At 40.8% G+C, this 22,565-nt stretch overlaps 1 long non-coding RNA gene across 2 annotated transcripts; it reads right to left on the minus strand.

Annotated features, from left to right (window-relative positions):
* Positions 1-244: 244 nt before the first annotated feature.
* Positions 245-13,272, minus strand: LOC133047131 (uncharacterized). Of its 2 annotated transcripts, none has more exons than XR_009690663.1 (3): positions 13,127-13,272; positions 5,846-5,957; positions 245-1,380 (listed from the first exon to the last, which is right to left on the minus strand). It is a non-coding gene; the product is annotated as an uncharacterized LOC133047131 (long non-coding RNA). The 2 variants fall into 2 exon arrangements; XR_009690664.1 differs by lacking the exon at positions 13,127-13,272 and adding an exon at positions 9,795-9,878.
* Positions 13,273-22,565: the final 9,293 nt, after the last annotated feature.

Genomic DNA, 22,565 nt, shown 5'->3' on the forward strand with positions numbered 1-22,565 from the left:
TATTCTATTCATTTAGGTTGTTTTCAGCAATTGTGTAATACTAGTCATTGTAATGATAACTTAATACAGAAATCATTTAGACCCTATGGTTACAGGAATTTTTAAAATGTACAAATTTTAAATTTCATACAAATGTTTGATAGATTTAAAATATGATGGGATATTCAGTAAAAGATGTTCAATCATAAACATTACACTAGCATAAAATGTTGAAGAGGAAGTAGAATGGGAATAAAATTTCAAACAGAGAAGCCATGGCAGAAGTAGAGGGAAGGCAGGAAGTTACATATAGTTTTTGCTTGCTCAAGAGAAGCTTGTGGGTGTATTTCTTAAATGGATGATAGTGGATAGCAAACTATTATAAGATTTAAATTCCATTTGGATACATTTAAAACTGATGTAACCATTTAATTTTAAAATGTCAATGTTTACAATATGCTACAAATTATATTCTTTGCACCTGTTTAAATTATGATAAAATTATAAATATCAAATTTTAAATATGCAAAGAAGAGCATAGTTTTCTGAACTATTTCAGGGTCTTTGAGCAAAGACTTTAACTCTTACAAAGTGCCAAATTTTGTATTGTTCTCTAGGTGTCCGGGTGATTCAGAATGTGTTCTGCTGCAGCTCACTGTTAATCAAGAGAAGTTTACTGAGTTTGGGTCTTAACCTGGTTCTGTCACCATTTCCACCCACAAATGGAATGGTGGAATTGGATGCATGCTGGCCATCTTGAGTTCCTTTCTGGCTGAGGGACAGCAAGACAGCTTGAAAAGTTGCCAGGGTCTTCGAACCACAATGAGATACCACTGTACACCTATTAGGATGGCTATATCAGAGAGAACAAAAAGAAAGAAGGAGAAGGAAGGAAGGAAAGGAAGGAGGAAGGAGTGAGGGAGGGAAAGCAAAGAGAAGGAAAGAAAAGTGCTGGTGGGGATGTGAAGAAATTAGAACTCTTGGGCAATGCTGTTGGGAGTGTAACAGTATGGCAGTCCCTCAAAAAATTAAAAATAGAATTACCATATGATCTAGCAAATCCACTTCTAGGTATATACTCAAAAGAATTGAAAGCAGGAGTTCAAATAGGTATTTGTTTACCAGTATTCCTAGCATTATTCACAATAGCCAGGAAGTAGAAACAACACATATTCCTATCAACGGAAGAATGGATAGACAAAATGTAGTAGATAGAGACATAGGAGTGTTTTCAGGCTGAAAAAAGAAGGAAATTCTGACATGTTACAACATGGATGAACTTTGAAATCTCTATGATAAGTAAGCTAGTCACAAAATGAAAAATATTGTGTTGATTCTACATACATGAGGTACTTTGAATAGTCAAATTCACAGAGCAGGAAGTAGAATGGTTTCCAGGGGCTGGAGAGAGAAAAATGGGAAGTAATGGCTTAATATCAATATTATTGTTATAGTATCTCATTGTTTAATAAGTACAGAGCTTCAGTTTTGTACGATGGAAAGACTTCTAGAGATGGATGGTGGTAATGGTTATATAATATTAATGTACTAAATGCCACTTTTCAAATTGCACATTTAAAAACTGCACATTTTAAAATGGCTAAAATGATCAGTTTTATGCCATGTAGTTTTACCACATTTTTTTAAAGTACATGTTCTCTGAACTCAGAGGGACCTAAATTCAGATCCAACATCTGCTAGATGTGTGACCTTGAACAAGTTTCTTAAACTCCCTGAGTCTCAGAAAGGACACAGAAATGCCCAAGTTGGGGAACTGTTACGAGAATTAAAACACGAACAGATCTGTAGTAACCCTGAGGTGTGCCGCAGAGATGGCGTCTTCAGGGGTGACCGTGCCAGTGTCACTGAGGGGCCGCTGCCCCGATGGTGGTGACCGCGGGTGGCCCACAGGCGCAAACCTCTTCAAGCATCGCCCGCAAGGGAGCTGCCTCGCACAAACTTCATAGCCCCTCTTGGGAGACAGCAACTGACACCGGCTTACAGGGTCCAGGCCTCCGCCTCAGTTTGGGAACACACTGAAGGGCCATCCCAGCCCCACAGCTTCCAGCAGCACCCGCCGACATGTCCGCTGAGTGAACACACGTCTGCCTCTACCCAGGCCTGCTTCTCTCACCTGCTCACAGTCACGGGACAATAAGTCTCCAGCATGTAGAGCTCCACCTCGGAGTCCGTTCCCAGGTGACCCTCTTCGGCCCAGAGTTTCCTGAGAGCTTCCCCTTGTCCTCAGAGTGAAGCCAGGAATGCTCCTCGTTGCCTGTCTGTCCCGCTGCTTCTGCCCCGCCGTCTCTCTCAGCCCATCGCAGCCACCCTGGGCCTGCAGTGAACGCGCTCCGCTCCGTCCGGCCGCTGCACGCTTGCTGTTCTCTCTGCCTGGGACACCCGTCCTCACGGCCGCGCACAGCTCACTTCGCTCCTCTAGCTCACGTCCTCAGAGCTGCTTCCCCTGGAACATCCCCTACACACTCTCAAATCCCTCTGTCCTTTTACCCTGCTTTCCTGGTCTTCACCGCATGTAGCATAATGTGAAGTGATTTTATATACCCACATGCTCATAAGCAGCAGAACGCAGGTTCCCCAAAGGTGGGGTCCTCTTCCTCATTCAGCTTGAGGTGTTCCCAGCAACCAGGATGCCTGGCACAGAATTGGCACTTTGTGAAAAGCATTCATGAATTAGATGATATACTATAAACACATCAGTCCTAAAGGAAATCAACCCTGAGTATTCATTGGAAGGACTGATGCTGAAGCTGAAGCTCCAATACTTTGGCCACCTGTTGCAAACATCAGAAAAGACCCTGATGCTGGGAAAGGTTGACAGCAGGAGGAGAAGGGGATGACAGAGGATGAGATGGTTGGATGGCATCACCGACTCAATGGACATGAGTTTGAGCAAACCCTGGGAGGTGAAGGACAGGGAAGTCTGGTGTGCTGCAGTGCAGAGTCAGACATAACTGAGCGACTGAACAACGACAATAGTGCGGAGCACGAGTCGGGCTCAACAGATGGTGTCTATTATTATTTTACTATATTTCTTGTCTGTCCAACTTAGTGAATGTCAGATAGAGTCCTTCTTTTTGTATTCCTTTTTATAGTACTAGCACAAAATCACTCAATAAATAAATACTTTTTAGCTGGACTTGACTTGTTCTAAAGCCTACAATGAGGGGGAACTGAGGCTCTTCTTGTCCAAGCTGGCTGGCTGGCTCCACGTTGTTTGAATGGCCAAGATTTAACACATCATGTCAGGTCTTCATTAAAATGAATTATAGTCAGACTCCACCCATCCCTTCCAAGGGAGAGAAGAAAGCAGCTTCCCACAAAAGTCATCCTGGCCACTGTTGGAGGCAGAGGGTCACTATGAGGCCCTATGTGACATCTCTTCACTCTAATCATCGAATGCCGTAAATATTAGATCATCTTCTAGAAACTACAAGAAAGGAGGTAATAGATAGGATCTCTGCCCCCAAATCACTTAAAATCCAAACTTGTCAGAGCAGAAGAGGCCCCCTTATTTCTCTCCTGTTCCCCCCAGCTCTCCACCGCCCTTGACAATGTCCCCTCTCCCCTCAAGTCTGACGGGAACATACTGCCTGGCATTCCTACATGGTTGACATCCATGTTCTTGGCTGCATGATGACAGTGCATTTTACAGATTATCTGGGACACAGTGTCTCCTGCTTTGCCACAGCCAGGGAGCAGCTAATATGTACTTTAAATGCCTTGTTTCCTTACTGTAGTTATCATGTATCTCTGTACCGCAAAGTCAGCCCTCAGGAGGCTGTGTAGAAGCTGGTGATAATTCTTGGCTCTTCTTCTTTTTGCAGATGCAAGACAGTCTAAGAAAGGGAAGCTATGTCCACTACCACAAGGAGTGCATACAAAGGAGGACTGCCTGCCAGCACAGCGTTAGGGAAATTCAATTCATTTTGTAATTTAATCCCCAGCACAACACTCTGAGGTAGGTGGTGGTATTGTCCATTTACAGATGAAGAAAGAAGGTTAGAGATTAAGTAATGTATGTTGGGTCACCCAGATGATAAGCAGCAAATCAGGATTTAAACTAAGCTTTCTCTGTTTCCAAAGACGCTTCTAAGACTATGCTATACCGCTGTGCACCTTCAGGCTGGTTACTTAACTTTTCTGGGCCCAAGCTTGGTTAACCACCTTAATAGCTCCCACTCTACCCTGGATACTTTTTTTTTTTTTAAGCCATAAAAAGTTGCCCAACCAAATTACAAATATTATAAAGCTACAATAGTCATAAAGTTAAAAGAGAACGGTAAGCAAAGAAACTGTCGACTTCAGAAATAAACTCAGGTATATGATAAAGGGAGCATTTCGAATCATTTCAAATGGAAGAAAAATGGATTATTCTATAAATGGTGTTGGGAAACCTGGTTAGTAAAACAATTAGTTGGCATCCAATAAGTGATTATAATCTGTATATCAAACAGTTATGATCTAACGCACGTTGTCCAGCTCCTGTGTGACTGTGGAGACAGGAGTTTCGGGATCACTGTTTGAGTTCTGGACTTTCTAAGTATCTGATCTATACAGCACTCTGATCTTAATCTGTCACGTGATCTCACAAAATACTTCCAATTTACAAAGTGTTTTCACTACCCTATTAGTGCAGGGCGGGTGCTGTTATTTCCATCTTTTATGTAAAGACACTGAGGCTTGGAGAGGTTAGGTTCACAGCCGGCGTGCAAGGAGAAACTTCAACACCAGTTTACTGACTCCTTGTCTATTATTCCTTGTGTCACTGTCTTACTGTCAGAGTCAGTGTATAATCTCTCCCTCACTTTCACACCCACACAATTTAAACCATGGAAAACAAATAACATCACTCCATTAACACAACTATGTTAATTTCTCTGGATTCCTGATCAGTTGTTACCCATAACACACATATTTAACATAATTGCAGTCATAGTTTAATTACAAGTTAGTGGCCCATTTTCCCACTTAACACTGTTATCCTAAGTCGTCAATGCTGTTTACAGTTTTGAGGAAATGACTGATGCACATCTTGACGGTCTCTCACACGCTCCTCTTCGTTAAACCCATCCATGTAAATCTCCATTTCTAATCCAATTGCTTTTAAATGAATTTCTTTCACAGGAGTGAGTGCGTACAGTCATGTTCCTCAAACAGGCAGCCATTTATCTCCCTTCCCTCAAGGACAAGTCCTGTTTCTTTTCCCAGAGCCCATGGGTCCCTCTACATGCTCACTGTATTTGGTTCCCTCTGCTTTCAGAGTTTCTCTCCAGGAACTCCTCTTCTGCAGACTCTCCTCTGGGTGTAAGCAGCGGAAGGGGGCGTCTGTTGCCTTTGGGAGCTGATGACCATTGCATTCATTCCTGTTAAGGATTCTCTCTCTGTTCCTTTTTTAACCTGTGGCTTCCCAGTTTAGCTTCCTCAGGACAGTCATCACCAAAACCATGACTCACCCGCATGGTTTCCTCCCTGGCCAGGGAGAAATTTCAAACTGAACATTTTCATCACCATTATGTATACAGTATGATTCATGGAGAACAGACTCTGCTTAGAGTATTAAATAAATCATTGTTTTCAATCAGCCACGCTGGTTGTTTAAAGAGAGACACATTTCTCATACTTAATGCTGTATTCTCCCCATTTCAGGAGATGAAAATGGCCTCATAGAAACATACCCTGAGTTGACTGGTCTCTGTTTAAAAACAAGTATATAAAGAGAGACATGGGGAAAAACATATTTTTTGATCAGTGCCTGTCCTAAATATTCCATAAGGTCAAGTTCAGTCTACTTAAGGAGTTATGAGGTCTCAACTAGGCACTACTTGAATAGGTGGTCATCAAATACCTATGGAATGTCTGTGCACAAGTCTGTTAGATCTTGAAGGACGTACAGTCTCTGCTCTCAAGAAGTCGATTCTCTATGACCAGTTGTCTGGCAGACACACACTGGCAAAAATCTGCCAAAAGAGGGTGAGATAAAAAGAAAGTTGTGACATTTTTACAAAATGTTGATTTAGATCAGGGTTGTAACTGTGAAGTGCTTGTACTTAATTGAAATGGAGATAATTAAGCTACAGAATAGTAATAACAATAATAATAATTGGGACAGATGCTGTTATGATTTGGTTTTGCTTTCAGACAGTTAGTTGTAAAACATTTATGCAAGAGGGAGAGTCAGATTTGTTTTGTTTTTTGTTTTTTTTTTCCTAAGAACATACTCAATCAACAAAGACAACTATTTTCCCTTTCACCGTTATGGAGCCTTTCCTGAAGAAAGGAACTCTAATTCCATTTCGGGAGCAAAGAAGGAAGATGTATGATTTAGTACATCCCAGATTGATTGTAACTTTTCTTAACTCAGCAAAGATGGGTTAGGAATGTCCAAGTATTGGAATATTATGCTTCTGTGAGGCGTGAGCGTTGCCAGTAGTTGAAAGTTATGGTGGCTGAGATTCAACAGGGGAGCAGCAGCCTCGGCCCGAGAAAAGCATAGCACTATAGTAACAAGCCAAGTTGCTGGCATTGTCAGTAGCTGTGATTTCACTTTATTGATTGTCTCCTGTGAAACAGGAGGCTCTTTATTTCAATCATTTGTATAGGTGTCATATCAGGTTAATTGCAAAGCAATTGGATTTAATAATAATATCACTGTGTATCCATGTACATCGATTCCTAGAATCATGAGATGTGAATTGCACTTGATCATGAGGTATTGTGATCCGATGCAGTGGGATGAGCCAGTCCCAGGCTGATCGTGTAAATTTAAGCAGCCCAGAGTGAGCTTTAACTTATATGCCAGTTTGGATTGTTACTGCAAATATTTTATAGGTCTGGAACATGATTAGTTATAAATGGGATGCCCTTGAACTTGAATTGTTTTAAAAAGCATAACTTTAGGTTGAGTTAATGGCGTGCTATTAAGATTGGTACCAGTATAAACACAGAGAATGAAGGCTTTCTGTTGGCCACACTTTCTTACACATTTTCAAGGTTGTTGAAATTATTTCACTCTTGGGCTGCTTTGTCCTTGTTAGTCCACTGAGTAAGGAATGTAAGGTGGTTCTCAAAGTGGACAGAAGTTCACTTGAACTTCACTTGAAAGGCAAGGTCACATACCGAATAAACATAGCAATAACCAAGTTCATCATTTCATCACAGCTAAAGAAACAGCATCATTATAGAGTTGCATGATTATATTTATGCTTAAAATTAGTGGATATTTCCCACTTTTTCAGTTGAAGGACATTCCTTTCCAAGAGGGTTAAAACAGGGGAAAAAGTTGATTTTGTGGGAAAACTTCACATTCATATGTTGAAAACAAAGCTTGAGGAAAAAAATTAAGACAAATCTAAATAGGAAAGTTTAAGAGGTCTCAGAGATAGATGAGAAAGGAGGAGGAGGAGAGTGAGGAAAGAATAAGTCATAAAGCCACATGCAGTAGCACAGTATATATGGTCTGTCACAATGTCGGCACTCAATGAATGCTTTTGAATCAGTGACCTGATTAAACCAAGATTTTTCAAAAGTTGTGAGGAAAGTTAGTAATGAATCAAAATATATTGCCTAGATTGCTGTCTTTAATGCACTTAAACAGTAACAAGAAACATTTCTGTCTAGGCCAAACTTCGCTACATGAAAAGTGGAAGTGTCAGTCGCTCAGTTATGTCTGACTCTTTACAACTCGGTGAACTGTAACCCGCCAGGCTCCTCTGTCCATGGGATTTCCCAGGCGAAAATAAGGGAGTAGGTTGCCATGCCCTCCTCCAGGGGACCTTCCTGACTCAGGGATCAAACCCAGGTCTCCTGCTTTGCAGGCAGAGTCTTTACCATCTGAGCCAATAAGGAATCCCTAGGTATGTGAATTTACATTAAATTATTGTCTTCAACAGTTATATTTACTTTGTCTACCATTTTATCTGGCACACTTGCCACAACTTTTTTTCCCTGTCATTTGGCATTTTGTGGCTCAGCTGGTAAAGAATCTGCCTGCAATGTGGAAGACCTGGGTTCGATCCCTGGGTTGGGAAGATCCCTTGGAGAAGGGAAAGGCCAACCACTCCATTATTCTGGCCTGGAAAAGTCCATGGACCATACAGTCCATGGGGTTGCAAAGAGTCAGACACAACTGAGCGACTTTTACTTCACCAGCATTTTGGAGAGATCACTGGGAGAATCACTGACTTCTGCAGTTCATCCGAACCAGAATGTAGAACCATCCCCCTAAACCTAAATGCATCTCATTTCCCTTCTGCTTCAGTGAAGCCGACTTTCTCACCAGCTTAAAGGCAATTTAGGGGACGGGAGGGTGGTACCAAATCAAAAACAAAACTAAATATATTTAATAAGTGTATTTATCTCATAAGATATAACTATGTTTATTAGTGCCCACAGGTTGCTCTTTCTATGAGCACAAACCCTACAAGGTGGTTTTTAACCATTTTTCAGAAACAGGTTTGAATAAATGTGTTAATTGGCTGAGACGCAGGTCCTGTCTAAACACTAATAAGTTATATGACCGTGTGTTCAGAGCTGCTGCAACCCACAGTCGAAAGCTGCGTCCACGGAAAGGAACAGCAGTGACAGGAGATGAGAAAAGAAGCCACTTTCCGCTGTCACAGGTCTCTGTTTGGTATGGATATAGTGACAATATTGTAGACTGAGGAGGACTGAAGGAACTCAAAGTGGAAGGCGCAAAGTGGAAGGCGCTCAGTCATGTCCGACTCTTTGTGACCCCTTGAACAATATGGTCCATGGAATTCTCCAGGCCAGAATACTGGAGTGGGTAGCCTTTCCCTTCTCCAGGGCATCTTCCCAACCCAGGGATCGAACCCAGGTCTCCCACATTGCAGGTGGATTCTTTACCAGCTGAACCACAAGGGAAGGCCAAGAATACTGGAGTGGGTAGCCTATCCCTTCTCCAGCGGATCTTCCTGACCCAGGAATCGAACCAGGGTCTCCTGCATTGCAGGAGGATTCTTTACCAACTGAGCCATCAGGGAAGCCGTAAGGAAGGAACCTAGACAATTCTAACAGCAAAGTGTGAGATTACACACACTATCAAGAGGAAGACTTCGTATTCATGAGTAAAGTTCAGTGCATCGTATTTTTTGGTGTAATGAGGATAGCAGGAATCAGAATCCTTCTGTCATGCCCACAGTTGCATCTCTTTGGCCTTGTGATTTCACCATGTCGTTGCCAGACACTGGATTTTCTTAAAGTGAGACTCTTGTTGAATGAAAACAATAAAATGAAGAGATTCAAATAAGAATCAACAAAAGAAAAATGACTCTAAAACAATGAATCTTGCCTTACTATTCATATTTTTATGTAGCCCTTTCTAAACACTCCTATGTAGTATAGCAGTTTTAAACTGTTATGATGAATTTTGGACCCCCAAGACCCAAGAAAAGTTAAAAATGATCAAATGTTTTCCTTCTATGGAGATGCTTCCTCTGAATGGATTCATGGTTTTACATTCTGTGTATTCCATAGGCACCTTTTTCTTTGTTCATAAACATTTTATTCATAGCCTAGAAAGAAAGAAAAAAAAAAAAAAAAAAAAACCTGAAAATCTAGTTTGCTTTTAGTTCTTGTCGGGAAAATCCCATGGACAGGGGAGCCTGGTGGGCTACAGTCCACAGGGTCACAAAGATTAGGACATGACTGAACAACTGAACACACACACACACACTCTCTCAATCCCCTCTCCCTTTTCTACCTTATTTCTATCATAGCCTTGTCACTATCATGGTGGAGAAAAACAAGAAGTCTACCGCGTTTGAGCAAAATCTCACCGAACTGCTCTGTGTCCTGTATCCTGTGCCCCAGGGGCAGACACCAGCTGGAAAGACGAGGCTGGGGAGGTGGAAGGAGTAGGGGAGAGTGGCACAACGTGACCTGGCAGCCCTCTCTTAAGCTAGAGTTTCTATCTTATGAAAGATTTACAATTTTTATCCTGTCACAGAACAAATAGTACCATAACTTTTGTTTCACAATCTATGCAGCCGATTGCACGTACTGACTGCATGTTTCTTGTTCTATCACATTTCCAACCGTTGCAAACATTTCCTCCCCTGGGACATCAGGATGTCATATGAGTTTACCATTGGGCCGGGGGGTAGGGAAGGATCCGACAACGTGGACAGATAGCTGTCGATTAGATGACGGGAGATGACGCTTACTTGCTGCTCTGCCCAGTCCCAATGCCTGCTCTGATTAAGCACTGATCCACTTGACTCATTGCTTAGCCATCCCCTATTTCACTTCCATGCACTCATTCATGTCCACATTGACCGTATTTCAAACCCACCAGCTCTAGCAATTATGAACATACTTAGAGGATCATGGTCATATTTAAAATCAAAACTGACTCAGAAGATCTAGAACATGATGGTCATATGCACTGCATTTCTTCCTGTTCATCCATCCATAAAAACCTACCCCATTTCTAGAGACTCACTTAAGTGCTCCACCTTTAAGAAAACTCTTTTTAACTATTCCAGTGTCACATGACTCCTTCTGAACTAATAGTCTGTAAAATGTCGCCTTATATTACAATGGTGATTTATATCTACTGAATGTCTTATAATGTTATAACCTCATCCATACTTTTTTTAAACCATGTAATATAAGCCATGCACTTGTTATTCTGATAAAAATAAAAGAGGGAAGCTTTTAAAAGTATGCTACATGTATGTTATAGTATGTATATATATATATATATATAACAGCTTTTGAAAATGAAATTAACACGTAGCTTTCATGGTATGTATAACTGTTTGCTATTAGTTAAGCACTATTCAGCATGGCATGATATATAGTGTAGTTTTTCATTATCTAAGGCAGTTTCTGTTTATAAATTATTTTGTCTACTCCCTTGGCACTCCAAAAAAGACACATCTGTAATCCAATTTATTTAAGCAATTATAGATGAAGGCATAGATTGGGGAGGATCTACCTGAAGATCCTCTGTGTCAGTTAGAAATTTCAAACCAAGATGAGAACATTTATATGGCGCCTATTTCCTGTGCCACTCTAGAGGCACAGTTATATGACCTGATAATTGGTGCCCTATATTTTTCTTGCCTCCTTGTTTACAATCTCTATTTTCTAATAGCCTTATGCCACTTTGGAGTTTGGGGATAAAATTTTACCTTCCCCTTTGGGGATCAAACATTTTCTACTTGAACAAATACAAAGAACATACAATTTCTAATATCAATACTCACTTTATCAAAAAGTTTATTTTTACTGTGAACTGAAATCTGATTCATTGCCTCTGACTTCTTTCTTTTTTTTATTGGAATATAGTTGATTTACAATGTTGTGTTAGTTTCAGGTATAAAGCATACTGATTCAGTTGTGTATGTATATTATATTCTTTTTCAGATTCTTTTCCATTAGAAGTTATGACAAGATATTGATTATAGTTCCCTGTGCTATACAGTAGGTCCTTGTTTATCTATTTTATATATAGTAGTGTGTATATGTTAACTCCATACTCCTAGTTTATCCTTCTCCCCCCTTTCCCCTTTGGTAACCATAAGTTTATTTTCTATGTCTACAAGTCTGTTTCTGTTTTGTAAATAAGTTCAGTTGTATATTTTTAAAGATTCCACATATCAGTTCAGTTCGGTTCAGTCACTCAGTCATGTCCGACTCTTTGCAACCCCATGAATCGCAGCACGCCAGGCCTCCCTCTTCATCACCAACTCCCGGAGTCTACCCAAACCCATGCCCATCGAGTTGGTGATGCCATCCAGCCATTTCATCCTCTGTCATCCCCTTCTCCTCCTGCCCCCAATCCCTCCCAGCATCAGGGTCTTTTCCAATGAGTCAACTCTTCGCTTGAGGTGGCCAAAGTACTGGAGTTTCAGCTTCAGCATCAGTCCTTCCAATGAATACCCAGGACTGATCTCCTTTAGGATGGACTGGTTGGATCTCCTTGCAGTGCAAGGGACTCTCAAGAGTCTTCTCCAACACCACAGTTCAAAGGCATCAATTTTTTGGCGCTCAGCTTTCTTCACAGTCCAACTCTCACATCCATACATGACCACTGGAAAAACCATAGCCTTGACCAGACGGACCTTTGTTGGCAAAGTAATGTCTCTGCTTTTTAATATACTGTCTAGGTTGGTCATAACTTTCCTTCCAAGGAGTAAACATCTTTTAATTTCATGGCTGCAGTCACCATCTTCAGTGATTTTGGAGCCCAAAAAAATAAAGTCTGACACTGTTTCCACTGTCTCCCTATCTATTTCCCATGAGGTGACAGGACCAGATGCCAGGATCTTAGTTTTCTCAGTGTTGAGCTTTAAGCCAACTTTTTCACTCTTCTCTTTCACTTTCATCAAGAGGCTTTTTAGTTTCTCTTCACTTTCTGCCATAAGGGTTGTATCATCTGCATATCTGAGGTTATTGATATTTCTCCGGGCAATCTTGATTCCAGCCTGTGCTTCATCTAGCCCAGCGTTTTTCATGATGTACTCCGCACATAAGTTAAATAAGCAGGGTGACAATATACAGCCTTGATGTACTCATTTTCCTATTTGGAACCAGTCTATTGTTCCATGTCCAGTTCTAACTGTTGCTTCCTGACCTGCATACAGGTTTCTCATACGTGGAATCAAATGATACTTGTCTTTCTCTGTCAGACTTACTTCATATACTATGATAACCTCTAGATCCATCCATGTTGCTGCAGATGGCATTATTTCATTCATGGCTGAGTAATATATATATGAAAGTGAAGTGAAAATGAAAGTCGCTCAGTCATGTCCAACTCTTTGCAACCTCATGGACTATACAGTCCAAGGAATTCTCCAGTCCAGAATACTGGAGTGGGTAGCCTTTCCCTTCTCCAGGGGATCTTCCCAACCCAGGGATCAAACCCAGGTCTCCCACATTGCAGGCAGATTCTTTATCAGCTGAGCCACAAGGGAAGCCCAATATATATATTTATACACACACACACACACACAGTCCTCTTTATCCATTCACATGTCAGTGGACATTTAGGTTGCTTCCATGATTTGCATTTTCCCTAACTTCTAAATTTTGGAACTAGATATGCTCTCTGAAGGAATAAAAATAAATGTACTCCCACTTTCCCATGGAAGCCCTTTACCTTCATGCATGTGTGGCTTTTAGCCTGTTCCACAGGAGTATTCTCTTCTCAAGCTAAACGTACTCAACTCTTCCTGTGGTTCTTCTAAGCACTTCAGCTTTCTTCTTCATTCATTCCATCAAGTGTCATTGAAGATCCACCATGTTTAAAGCATCATGTTGGGTGCTGTCTACAATGATGAGCAAAACAGACATAGTTCTCTTTTGGAACAGACATGGATCTCAGAGTCAGGACAGGGAAGACAGACGTTCATCACCTAATCACACCAGTGGGTTGATAATTAAAAGATCACATTAGTGCTCTGAAGGAAAAGAATACAGTTCTCTGCAAGCATAGGACAAAGGAAGCCAACCTAGGCTGGGGGGACCAGGGTAAGTTTCTGGGTAGAAGTGACAACCTAGCTGAGACATGAAGAAATAGTGGAGTAAAAGGGGGAAAGGAGGACAGGCAGGAGAACAGATAGAAGGATCCGCATGTTCAAGGACCCAGTGCAATCAAAAATAAATAAAATTATTTAAAACAAAATAAAAAGAAGAGACTTTGTGACTTGCCTGCCGATGAAATGCGGGCAGCGGTGACATGCGTCCCTTTCAGACGGAAGCTTTAAGAGCCAGCATGCAGATCACACTTTCTCTTTGGTCACTGTCATTGCCACAGTGACCAGCAGCGTTCCCACACAGAGCCTGCTGCATCAGCTTGAATCCCAAAGTGGGATTTCCACGGAGCAAAGCCACAGATATGTTGTGAATGAGCAGTAAGCTGCTGCTGTTGAAACCTAACGAGATTTCTGCGGTTGTTACTACAGTATTACCTAATTTATCCTGACAGATACAAAGGATTTTGTGAGGCCCAAGGGAACATGACAAACTTGTGTTTGGAAAAGATGAGCAACTACTATTCAGAAAGCCCAATAGATTATTGAAGAGAAACAAAAGTAGGTTCTGGAAAACAAATCAGGCATTTATTACATTAAGCCAAGTAATTGCACAATGGTGAACACAGAGATACAAAAATGTAGAAATAGCCGAAAGCTATTTAGGAGGTAAACTTTTCAGGGTTTGGGGATAGATTTGGATCCTTGGCAGAAAAGCAGAATGAAGAGATGAGGGTATTGGGGAGGATGCCAAAGTTTCTGGCTAGGTTTCCGATGAACACTGGTGACTTACAATGAGAATGGGCAAAACTGAAAGAGGACAGCACTTGAGGGGAAAGACCGTGCAGTTTAGAACATGCTGAATCTGTGGCATCTTTGAGACAGCAAAGGTTGTTGAGTGAGCAGTTGGCTCTAGGTTTAGGATTCAAAGGAAAGGTCAGGTTGGAGGAAAACTTTAGGAATCACTGGCATATAGGTGGTAACCATGGGAAGCAGTGAGTTTGCCAGGTAAAGAGTCAACAGTAAAAACAAAAAGAGTGAGAGAGCAAAAAGAGAAAAGGACTTGAGGAATAAGTGTCGAGACCTCCAACATTTAACATCTGGCTGATAAACTTATCAAAAAGGATTAGCCAGAGAGGAGGGAAGAGAATCAGAAGGATATGGCGCCTCATAAGGTAAAAGGAAAGTGTTTTTCACAAAGGAGAGAGTGATTCAATGTCAAGGCTGCTCAGAACTCAGGAAAGATGGGGACCAAGGACTCTCCACTGGGTTGAGCAGCGTCAAGGTCCCCAGAGGCCTTCGCCATAGTCAGCTGTTGCCAGAATGGTGAGGTGCCACACACGGCCCGTGGTGTCCCTGCTGGCTGTTGCTCAGGACACGAGCGAGGCCAGGTCTGGGCACTCCCCACACAGCCTCCCTGCAGTAGGGCCAATCTCTAGCGTCAGTCCTGCTGACAGGCGCGCACGAACATTCACTAACACACTCCTTGTGCTACCCAGTTGCGTGTCCTGCTCCCTTTCTCCACCCTCTGCAAAGGTTAAGAAAAAAATTCTAGCTCCAAACCATGATAAAACCATTATTTAACATCATTTTGTGGGTATTTAGGGAAATAAGATTAACTACACATGCCATGATATTCAGTTACAAAACTCAACAAACACTCAAAAACTTTATTCCTATTAATTTAATCTAATTAAAAGTAAATACCAAAACCCACACGGAATGTTTAAAAAAAAACTTTCTGCTGATTAAAATGTACATATGTTCTTTTAAATTAGAATAGTTTTGTTTTGTTTGCTGGGGGAGGATCTAGGAGGTAGGGGTAAAGAAAGAATCTCCCTTATTTTTTTAAATTTAAGTATAGTTAATTTACAATGTTATATTAGTCTCAGGTATACAGCAAAGTGATCCAGTTATATGTATATATCTATTCTTTGTCAAATTTTTTTCCATTTTAGGTTATTACAGGACATTAAACATAGTTTCTTGTGCTATACAGTAGTACCTGTTAATCTCAAACTTTTAATTTATCCTTCCCCCACCCCTCTTCTCCTTTGGTAGCCATTTCTTATCTTTCTTAATTTCTGGTCCAGATTACTCCTCCAAGTATCATGAGTACATATTTCTGGCTTATTCACTTATAAAATAATCTTATTCTTTTTGTCTTTTAAACTGCCTCTCAGATCCGGCCTTTTGTCCCTTATTTCTGCCACCTCTTGCTTCTGTCTTTGCCCCTTCTCCAATGAGTTTTGCATAAGTGCCTGCCTGCCAGAATCCTATTCTTAAAAATTCCATTTTAATAATTTCTCCACCCCTCCAAGAACTTAGAATGACTCCCTTAGTTCCCATCACGTGAAATGTGAAGTTCTCTGCTTTGAACACTGGACTCGGTACAATCTATCCCCATCCAACTACCCCATCCCCCACCCACAGTACAGTTTCTGCTCCATTCAGGCTAGCATCAGAACCAGGGCCCACACTCCTCTTTGTCTTTTCTCTGTGCTTTGGGACCCACCTCCCCTTTGGCCGAAATGCCCTCTGCTAGTCCCTTCACATAACCAGACAAACCCATCTTTCAAGGCCTTGTAGGAAAAGTCTGCATGTAGAAATTGCTTACCTTCTATAAGAAATTTGGCAGTTTTACCACATTTTATGGAGACTTTACGTGAATCATGTCATGGAATACTCAGAATAGCCCCTTTGGTAGACAGCATTTTGCATATGATGGAAGTAAGGATTAAGTTCATCTGTGGAAAAGCACCTAGCACAGTGTCTACCCATGATAAGGAGTTGGTAAATGCTGACTGTTGTTACGCTTACTAGAGAGATTTAGTAATTCCTCCAGGTCACACAGCTGTAAGTGAAAGAGCTAGAACTCCAACTCTGGCTTCAGAGCCCACTCTTGCATTTTGACAAGCGCAGCGATGCTCTGTCTGCACTGATGCTACCTTGCCAACCTTCCTCAGCGGTTACAGTCAACAGTGATTCCTGCTGTCTGAATTCCTTAGCACTTGGAGTGTCTGGTTTGTACTTGATGGCTAGCTTGCTTGGACTTCTCTTTTTCTTCAACATATATCTTATGTTACTAAAGACTATTGGTGTACGGACAAAGTCTACCAACCAGCTCTCAAAGAGGCAAAGGGGCTGGTTCATAGTATTTGCTGATTTCAGTGGTATAAATACTGCTATCATGGTCAATTTCAAGATGTCAAAGCAAAGTCAACCAAGTCATAAAATTCTTGAAATTTCATCCATTGGTTCTTGCGACTTGGTGAAAGCCGGCTACAGCTGTATTCTCTTGTTTCACTTAGCGCCAGGCTTCCTGCTGAGCAAATGGGATGCATAACCATATATTTGGAGCTTATCCATATATTTGGATTTAAGGTTGCAAATTGTATATAAATATTTCCTCAGTCTACTTTCCAAAATCCAGTTGAAATGATGATACATAAAAGGTAGTATTTCCATAATAGTCCTTAAGCAAGAAAAAGTGCCAACAGTCAATGAGAAAATTTGACAAATTTATGAAAGACAAGAAAGCGGAGGGATGCCTACTGATGGATAAGCCGGAGGAAACCACACATTGAAACTAGCGCCAGTGAGGCTGCTGTGGAGATGGGAACCAGTCTTCTCAGGAGGGTTCTAAGCTCAGCAGTTATGGAGCGCTTAAGTGGACAGTGGCGCCTGTAATCAGGATAATTAATTAAAGGCTAAGGAATACCTGAACCAGTCTGCCCACTGCCTCTTGTACAGATTTTGAGCATTGTGTCCCCAGTTACAGGTATCAGAATTGCTTTTAAAACCAAGTATGGGGCTTCCCCGGTGGCTCAGTGGTAAAGAATCCGCCTGCCAGTGCTAGGAAGATCCCACATGCCATGCTGCAACCATTGAGCCTGTACTCTAGGGCCCAGGAACCGCAACTACTGATGCCACATGCTGCAGTTACTGAAGCCTGTGCACTCTAGAGTCGGTACTCCACAACAAGACAAGCCACCACGATGAGAAGTGCATGCTCCGCAACCAAGAGTAGCCCCTGCCCACTGCAACTAGAGAAGAACCTGCACAGCAGTGAAGACCCAGCGCAGCCAAGAAATAGATAAAAATTACTTTTAAAAAAAGTACAATGTTTTTCTGGGAAGGACTACCCCCACCCTAACCCCACAATGTGGATATCTGAGGCTGAAGAAATAAGAGCAGAGCCTGTGAGATCTCGGACCTTTGAAAGGACTCAGAGGAGGGGATAATGGATAGAATGAATTAAAATGTGTTTTAGCAGCCAAGTTGTAGAGGAAGGCAAAGGAAATCTTCAGTGGCACAAATGAAGAGAAACATCAAAGGCAAGGCCTTATGTGGAAGCTGAGTGGCTACATCCTTGCAGCAGGATTTCAGGGAGAGTTTGGTTTTCCTGGTCTGGAGGCCATTCCTTCTTTCTTGTTGCTTTCTTCTCCCTTTTCCCACCTGGACTGTGGCCATGAGGCTGGAAGCGGAATAGGCCAGTTTGTCACCATGAAACAAACAGAATGGTAAAAGCCATTCCTTAAGGATGGATGGTCAGGAAGATACAAGGAGCTTGAGGAAAAGGACATGGATGACAGTATTTCTTCCCTGCTTTTGCTATTTCCAACCTTCTTATTATGTTAGAAAATGAAACTCTTCCAAATGAGGCCACTATAGTAAAGTTTGGTTGCATTGCTAAATAGTGTCTTGTATGTCTGGGATCTTGGATGGGAGAAAAACACCTTTGAGACATGACAACTCCAGGCCTGAGTGCATGGGGGCTGAATCTATACTACATGCTTGACTCAGGAATCCTAAGTTGAGAAATAAAATTTAAAAATCAAGCCAGGATATTTGAAACCTCTCTAAGCAGTAAAAATGTACACTCACTCCATGGGAATGTTTTCACATCTCCTGGGAAGGAAACATAGTTAAAGATAAGTTCATAGTCAAAAATTACAAGGTCTATGAAAGAATAAACTACCATGGGTGAGTCAACAGATATAGCAGGGAGGAGAATCAGCACTCAGAGAATTACATATAAAAGAACATTCTGAGAGACTATGAAATGCCTACAACATGACTAAAGATATAAACCAAGGTATAGAAGACAGTGAAAAAAAAGAAGACAACATAAAAACAGAATAAACAACTCTGAAAAAGAACCAAATTGAGTCTCTCTAAATGAAAATCATAGTCGCTGGAATTAAAAATTCAATGGAAAGAGTAATGAATAGTTAAGACAAAAATGAAGAAAGAATCCACAAACCAGAAGATAGACTGGAAGAAATTTCTCAGAATGTGGGACAGAAAAACAATGAAATTGTGGCTAAGAGCCATTAAAAACAGATCAAGAAGTTTCAATATATATCAAGTAGAAATTTCAGACAAAAAAAAGAGAAAGTGAGAAAGAGATAATATTTAAGAAAAATTATACCTGAGAATTTTCTAGATATTAAGCAAAACATAAATGAGTCTTTAGATTTCAGAAGCATGCACACATCCCAGCAGTATAATTTTTAAAATTCACTATTTGATACACTGGTGCAACTTTGGAATGTCAATGATAGGAAGAAAAATCTTAAAAGCAACCAAAGCAGATACTCTAAAAACAAAAAGCAAAAAAGTGTCCAATTAGACCATCATCAAACTTGTCATCAGTCACCATAGATGTCTATGGGAAACAAATGGCATCTTCATGTTGCTAAGAGGAATAATCCTCATCCTAGAATTCTATACCCAACTAAATTTTTATTTCAGACTGAGAGTGAAGCAGAAATTTCATACCAACAAAGTCTGGGAGTTTCCCACTCATCAATTCTTCCTAAAAGATCTACCATAACGTTTGCTTCAGTAAGAAAAACAATTGAATTCAGAAGAAAGAAGTGGAGACCATAAGGATGAATAAAGAAATTGGTAAACACATTGTCAAAATTAAATAATGATTTACTATAAATAATAAAACTGATACTAATTTGAGAGGACTTTTAAAATAAGGTAATACTAATATACCAGTCTAATACTAATTAGTCTAAATATCAATTAGTCTAATACACTAATGCATGAACTGTGAACTTCCAGATGTTCAAGTTGGATTGTGAAAGGCCAGAGGAACCAGAGAAAATTGCCAACATCTGTTGGATCAATGAAACAGAAAGAGATTTCCAGAAAAACATCTACTTCTGCTGTATTCACCACACCAAAGCCTTTGTGTGGATCACAACAAACTGTGGAAAATTCTTCAAGAGGTGGGAATACCAGACCACCTCACCTGCCTCCTGAGAAATCTGTATGCAGGTCAAGAAACAACAGTTAGAACTGGACATGAAACAACAGACTGGTTCCAAATAGGAAAAGGAGTATTTCAAGGCTGTATATTGTCACCCTGCTTATTTAACTTATATGCAGAGTACATCATGCAAAATGCAGGACTGGATGAAGCACAAGCTGGAATCAAGATTGCTGGGAGAAATACCAATAACCTCAGATACACAGATGACACCACCCTTATGGCAGAAAGTGAAGAACTAAAGAACCTCTTGATGAAAGTGAAAGAGGAGAGTGCAAAAGTTGGGTTAAAACACAACATTCAGAAAACGAAGATCATGGCATCCAGTCCCATCACTTCATGGCAAATAGATGGGGAAATAATGGAAACAGTGTCAGACTTTATTTTCTGGGCTCCAAGATCACTACAGATTGTGACTGCAGCCATGGAATTAAAAGACGCTTGCTCCTTGGAAGAAAAGCTATGACCAAACTAGACAGCATATTAAAAAGCAGAGACATTACTTTGCCAACAAAGGTCCTTCTAGTCAAAGCTATGGTTTTTCCAGGAGTCAGGTATGGATGTGAAATTTGGACTATAAAGAAAGCTGAGCACCGAAGAATTGATGCTTTTGAACTGTGGTGTTAGAGAAGACTCTTGAGAGGCCCTTGGACTGCAAGGAGATCAAACCAGTCAATCCTAAAGGAAATCAGTCCTGAATATTCACTGGAAAGACTAATGCTGAAGCCAAAGCTCCAATACTTTGACCACCTGATTCGAAGAACTGACTCATTTGAAAAGACCCTGATGCTGGGAAAGGTTGAAGCTGGGAGGAGAAGGGGACAATAGAGGATAAGATGGTTGGATGGCATCACCAACTTGATGGACATGAGTTTGAGCAAGTTCCTGGAGTTGGTGATGAACAGGAAAGTCTGGCATGCTGCATTCCACAGGGTTGCAAAGAGTCAGATATGACTGAGCGACTGAACTGAACTGAATACACCAGTCAACAATTACTCAAAGCACTGTAAAGGAAGATCTGAGTTTAAACAGTCATAAAACCCAGTATTAGTTTGGAGGAGAAGACATATTGATTAACTTTACATTCTATTAACAATTTCTAAGAATAAACATTAAAAGAATAGAAATAATAACTTTTAAATGAAAAGAAGTAAAAAAGGAAATTTAAAAAAGGGGAACTTGAGATATTGACAATTGAATAAAAGGTGAAAAATGAAGCAGATGGAAAAAAGCAAAAATACAAAATCTAAATAAATTCTAAAATAGAAAATCCAAAAACATAATGTTGAGTGAGACATAACATACATTATATGAATATAAATGTATATGTTAAAACATGAATCAATATAAAATTCTAACGGACAGATTAAAGTGAAAAGTGAAAGTGTTAGTCACTCAGTTGTGTCCAACTCTTTGCAACCCCATGGACTATAATTCTCTTGTCCATGGAGTTTTCCAAGCCAGAATACTGGAGTGGGTAGCCATTCCCTTCTGCAGGGGATCTTCCTGACCCAGGGATTGAACCTGGGTCTCCTGCACTGCAGGTAGGTTCTTTACCGTCTAAGCCAACATGGTGAAGAAAAAAATATGAAAACAAGCATAGGAAAGAACACAAGTTTCAGAACAGTGGCTACCTGTGGAGGGAAAGGGGTGAAACTGGACTGAATATAAGTACAAAGGCTTCAATGTATGTTCACATTCTTTCTCTATACTGTGAAACAGAAAGAAATAAAGGAAGGGAGGGAGGGAAAGATGGAGAGAAAAAGAGAATAAAAGGAGGGAAGGAGGAAAAATGATGAGTCATTCAGCCCAAGGGTAATTCTACACAAATAGGCAACACACAAAAACTGCCCCCTTAACAAATCAAAATGTATAGAGAACATAGCATGAATAAACAGGAAATAAAACTTAGGGAGGTTGATTTGATAACAGTTTATCTTCAGTTACTGGTATTGGCATTAGCGTTCTATGTGCAGAGGTTTCTGAGAGAGAAAATGAATTTCATTTGCAAAAGAAAAGATTGTTATTAGAGTGAATGAATCAGGATTATGTGACTCTAAGGATGTTTCAACCTTTAATAGAGGTTAGTATAGACATTTTAGAAGAGTCTTGTTTCCGTAAAATATTTACACATAAGAATGATTTGACTAATAAAAATGTTTTTGAAGGCAAAATGGTACACTAGATGACTGTTCTCCAACATGTTGGCGTGCAGACATCTGGGTAAAAGAACCGCAAGTGGTAAAAGCCCTCCATGGGATGCCTTCAATTCAGAAAGTCACAAACTAAGGAAGTCCCAGCACCCACAAGTGTTTGCACAATTTTGAGGAGAACAGAGGGAAGGGGATGGGGAGGAGGAGGAGAGAGTCCAGGTAAAACTGCATAAACCATTCACCTACTTTTACCTACTTATTCCCTGTTTCTCACTCAGGCAAAGGGTTGGATGCTAAAAGAGAACTGGAACGAACTTTACAAAAAAATTTTTTATTGTATTTATTTTTGGTTGTGCTGGGTCTTCATTGCTGTGTGCGGGCTTTCTCTAGTTGTGGCAAGTGAGGGCTCGTCTCTAGCTGTGGTGCGTGTTGGAGGCTGGGCCCTAGAGTGCACAGGCTTAGTCACTCTACAACACATGGGATCTTCCCAGATCAGGGACCGAACCCATGTCTCCATTGGCAGGCAAGATTCTTAACCACTGAGCCCCCAGGGAAGATCCTGGAGCAAACTTCTAGTGCAATCGCTTTCTATTGTACATTTCCTCTTCCTACAATTTTCCAGACAGC

Source organism: Dama dama, chromosome 26 (genome assembly GCF_033118175.1).
Source record: "Dama dama isolate Ldn47 chromosome 26, ASM3311817v1, whole genome shotgun sequence".
Classification (NCBI taxonomy): domain Eukaryota; kingdom Metazoa; phylum Chordata; class Mammalia; order Artiodactyla; family Cervidae; genus Dama; species Dama dama.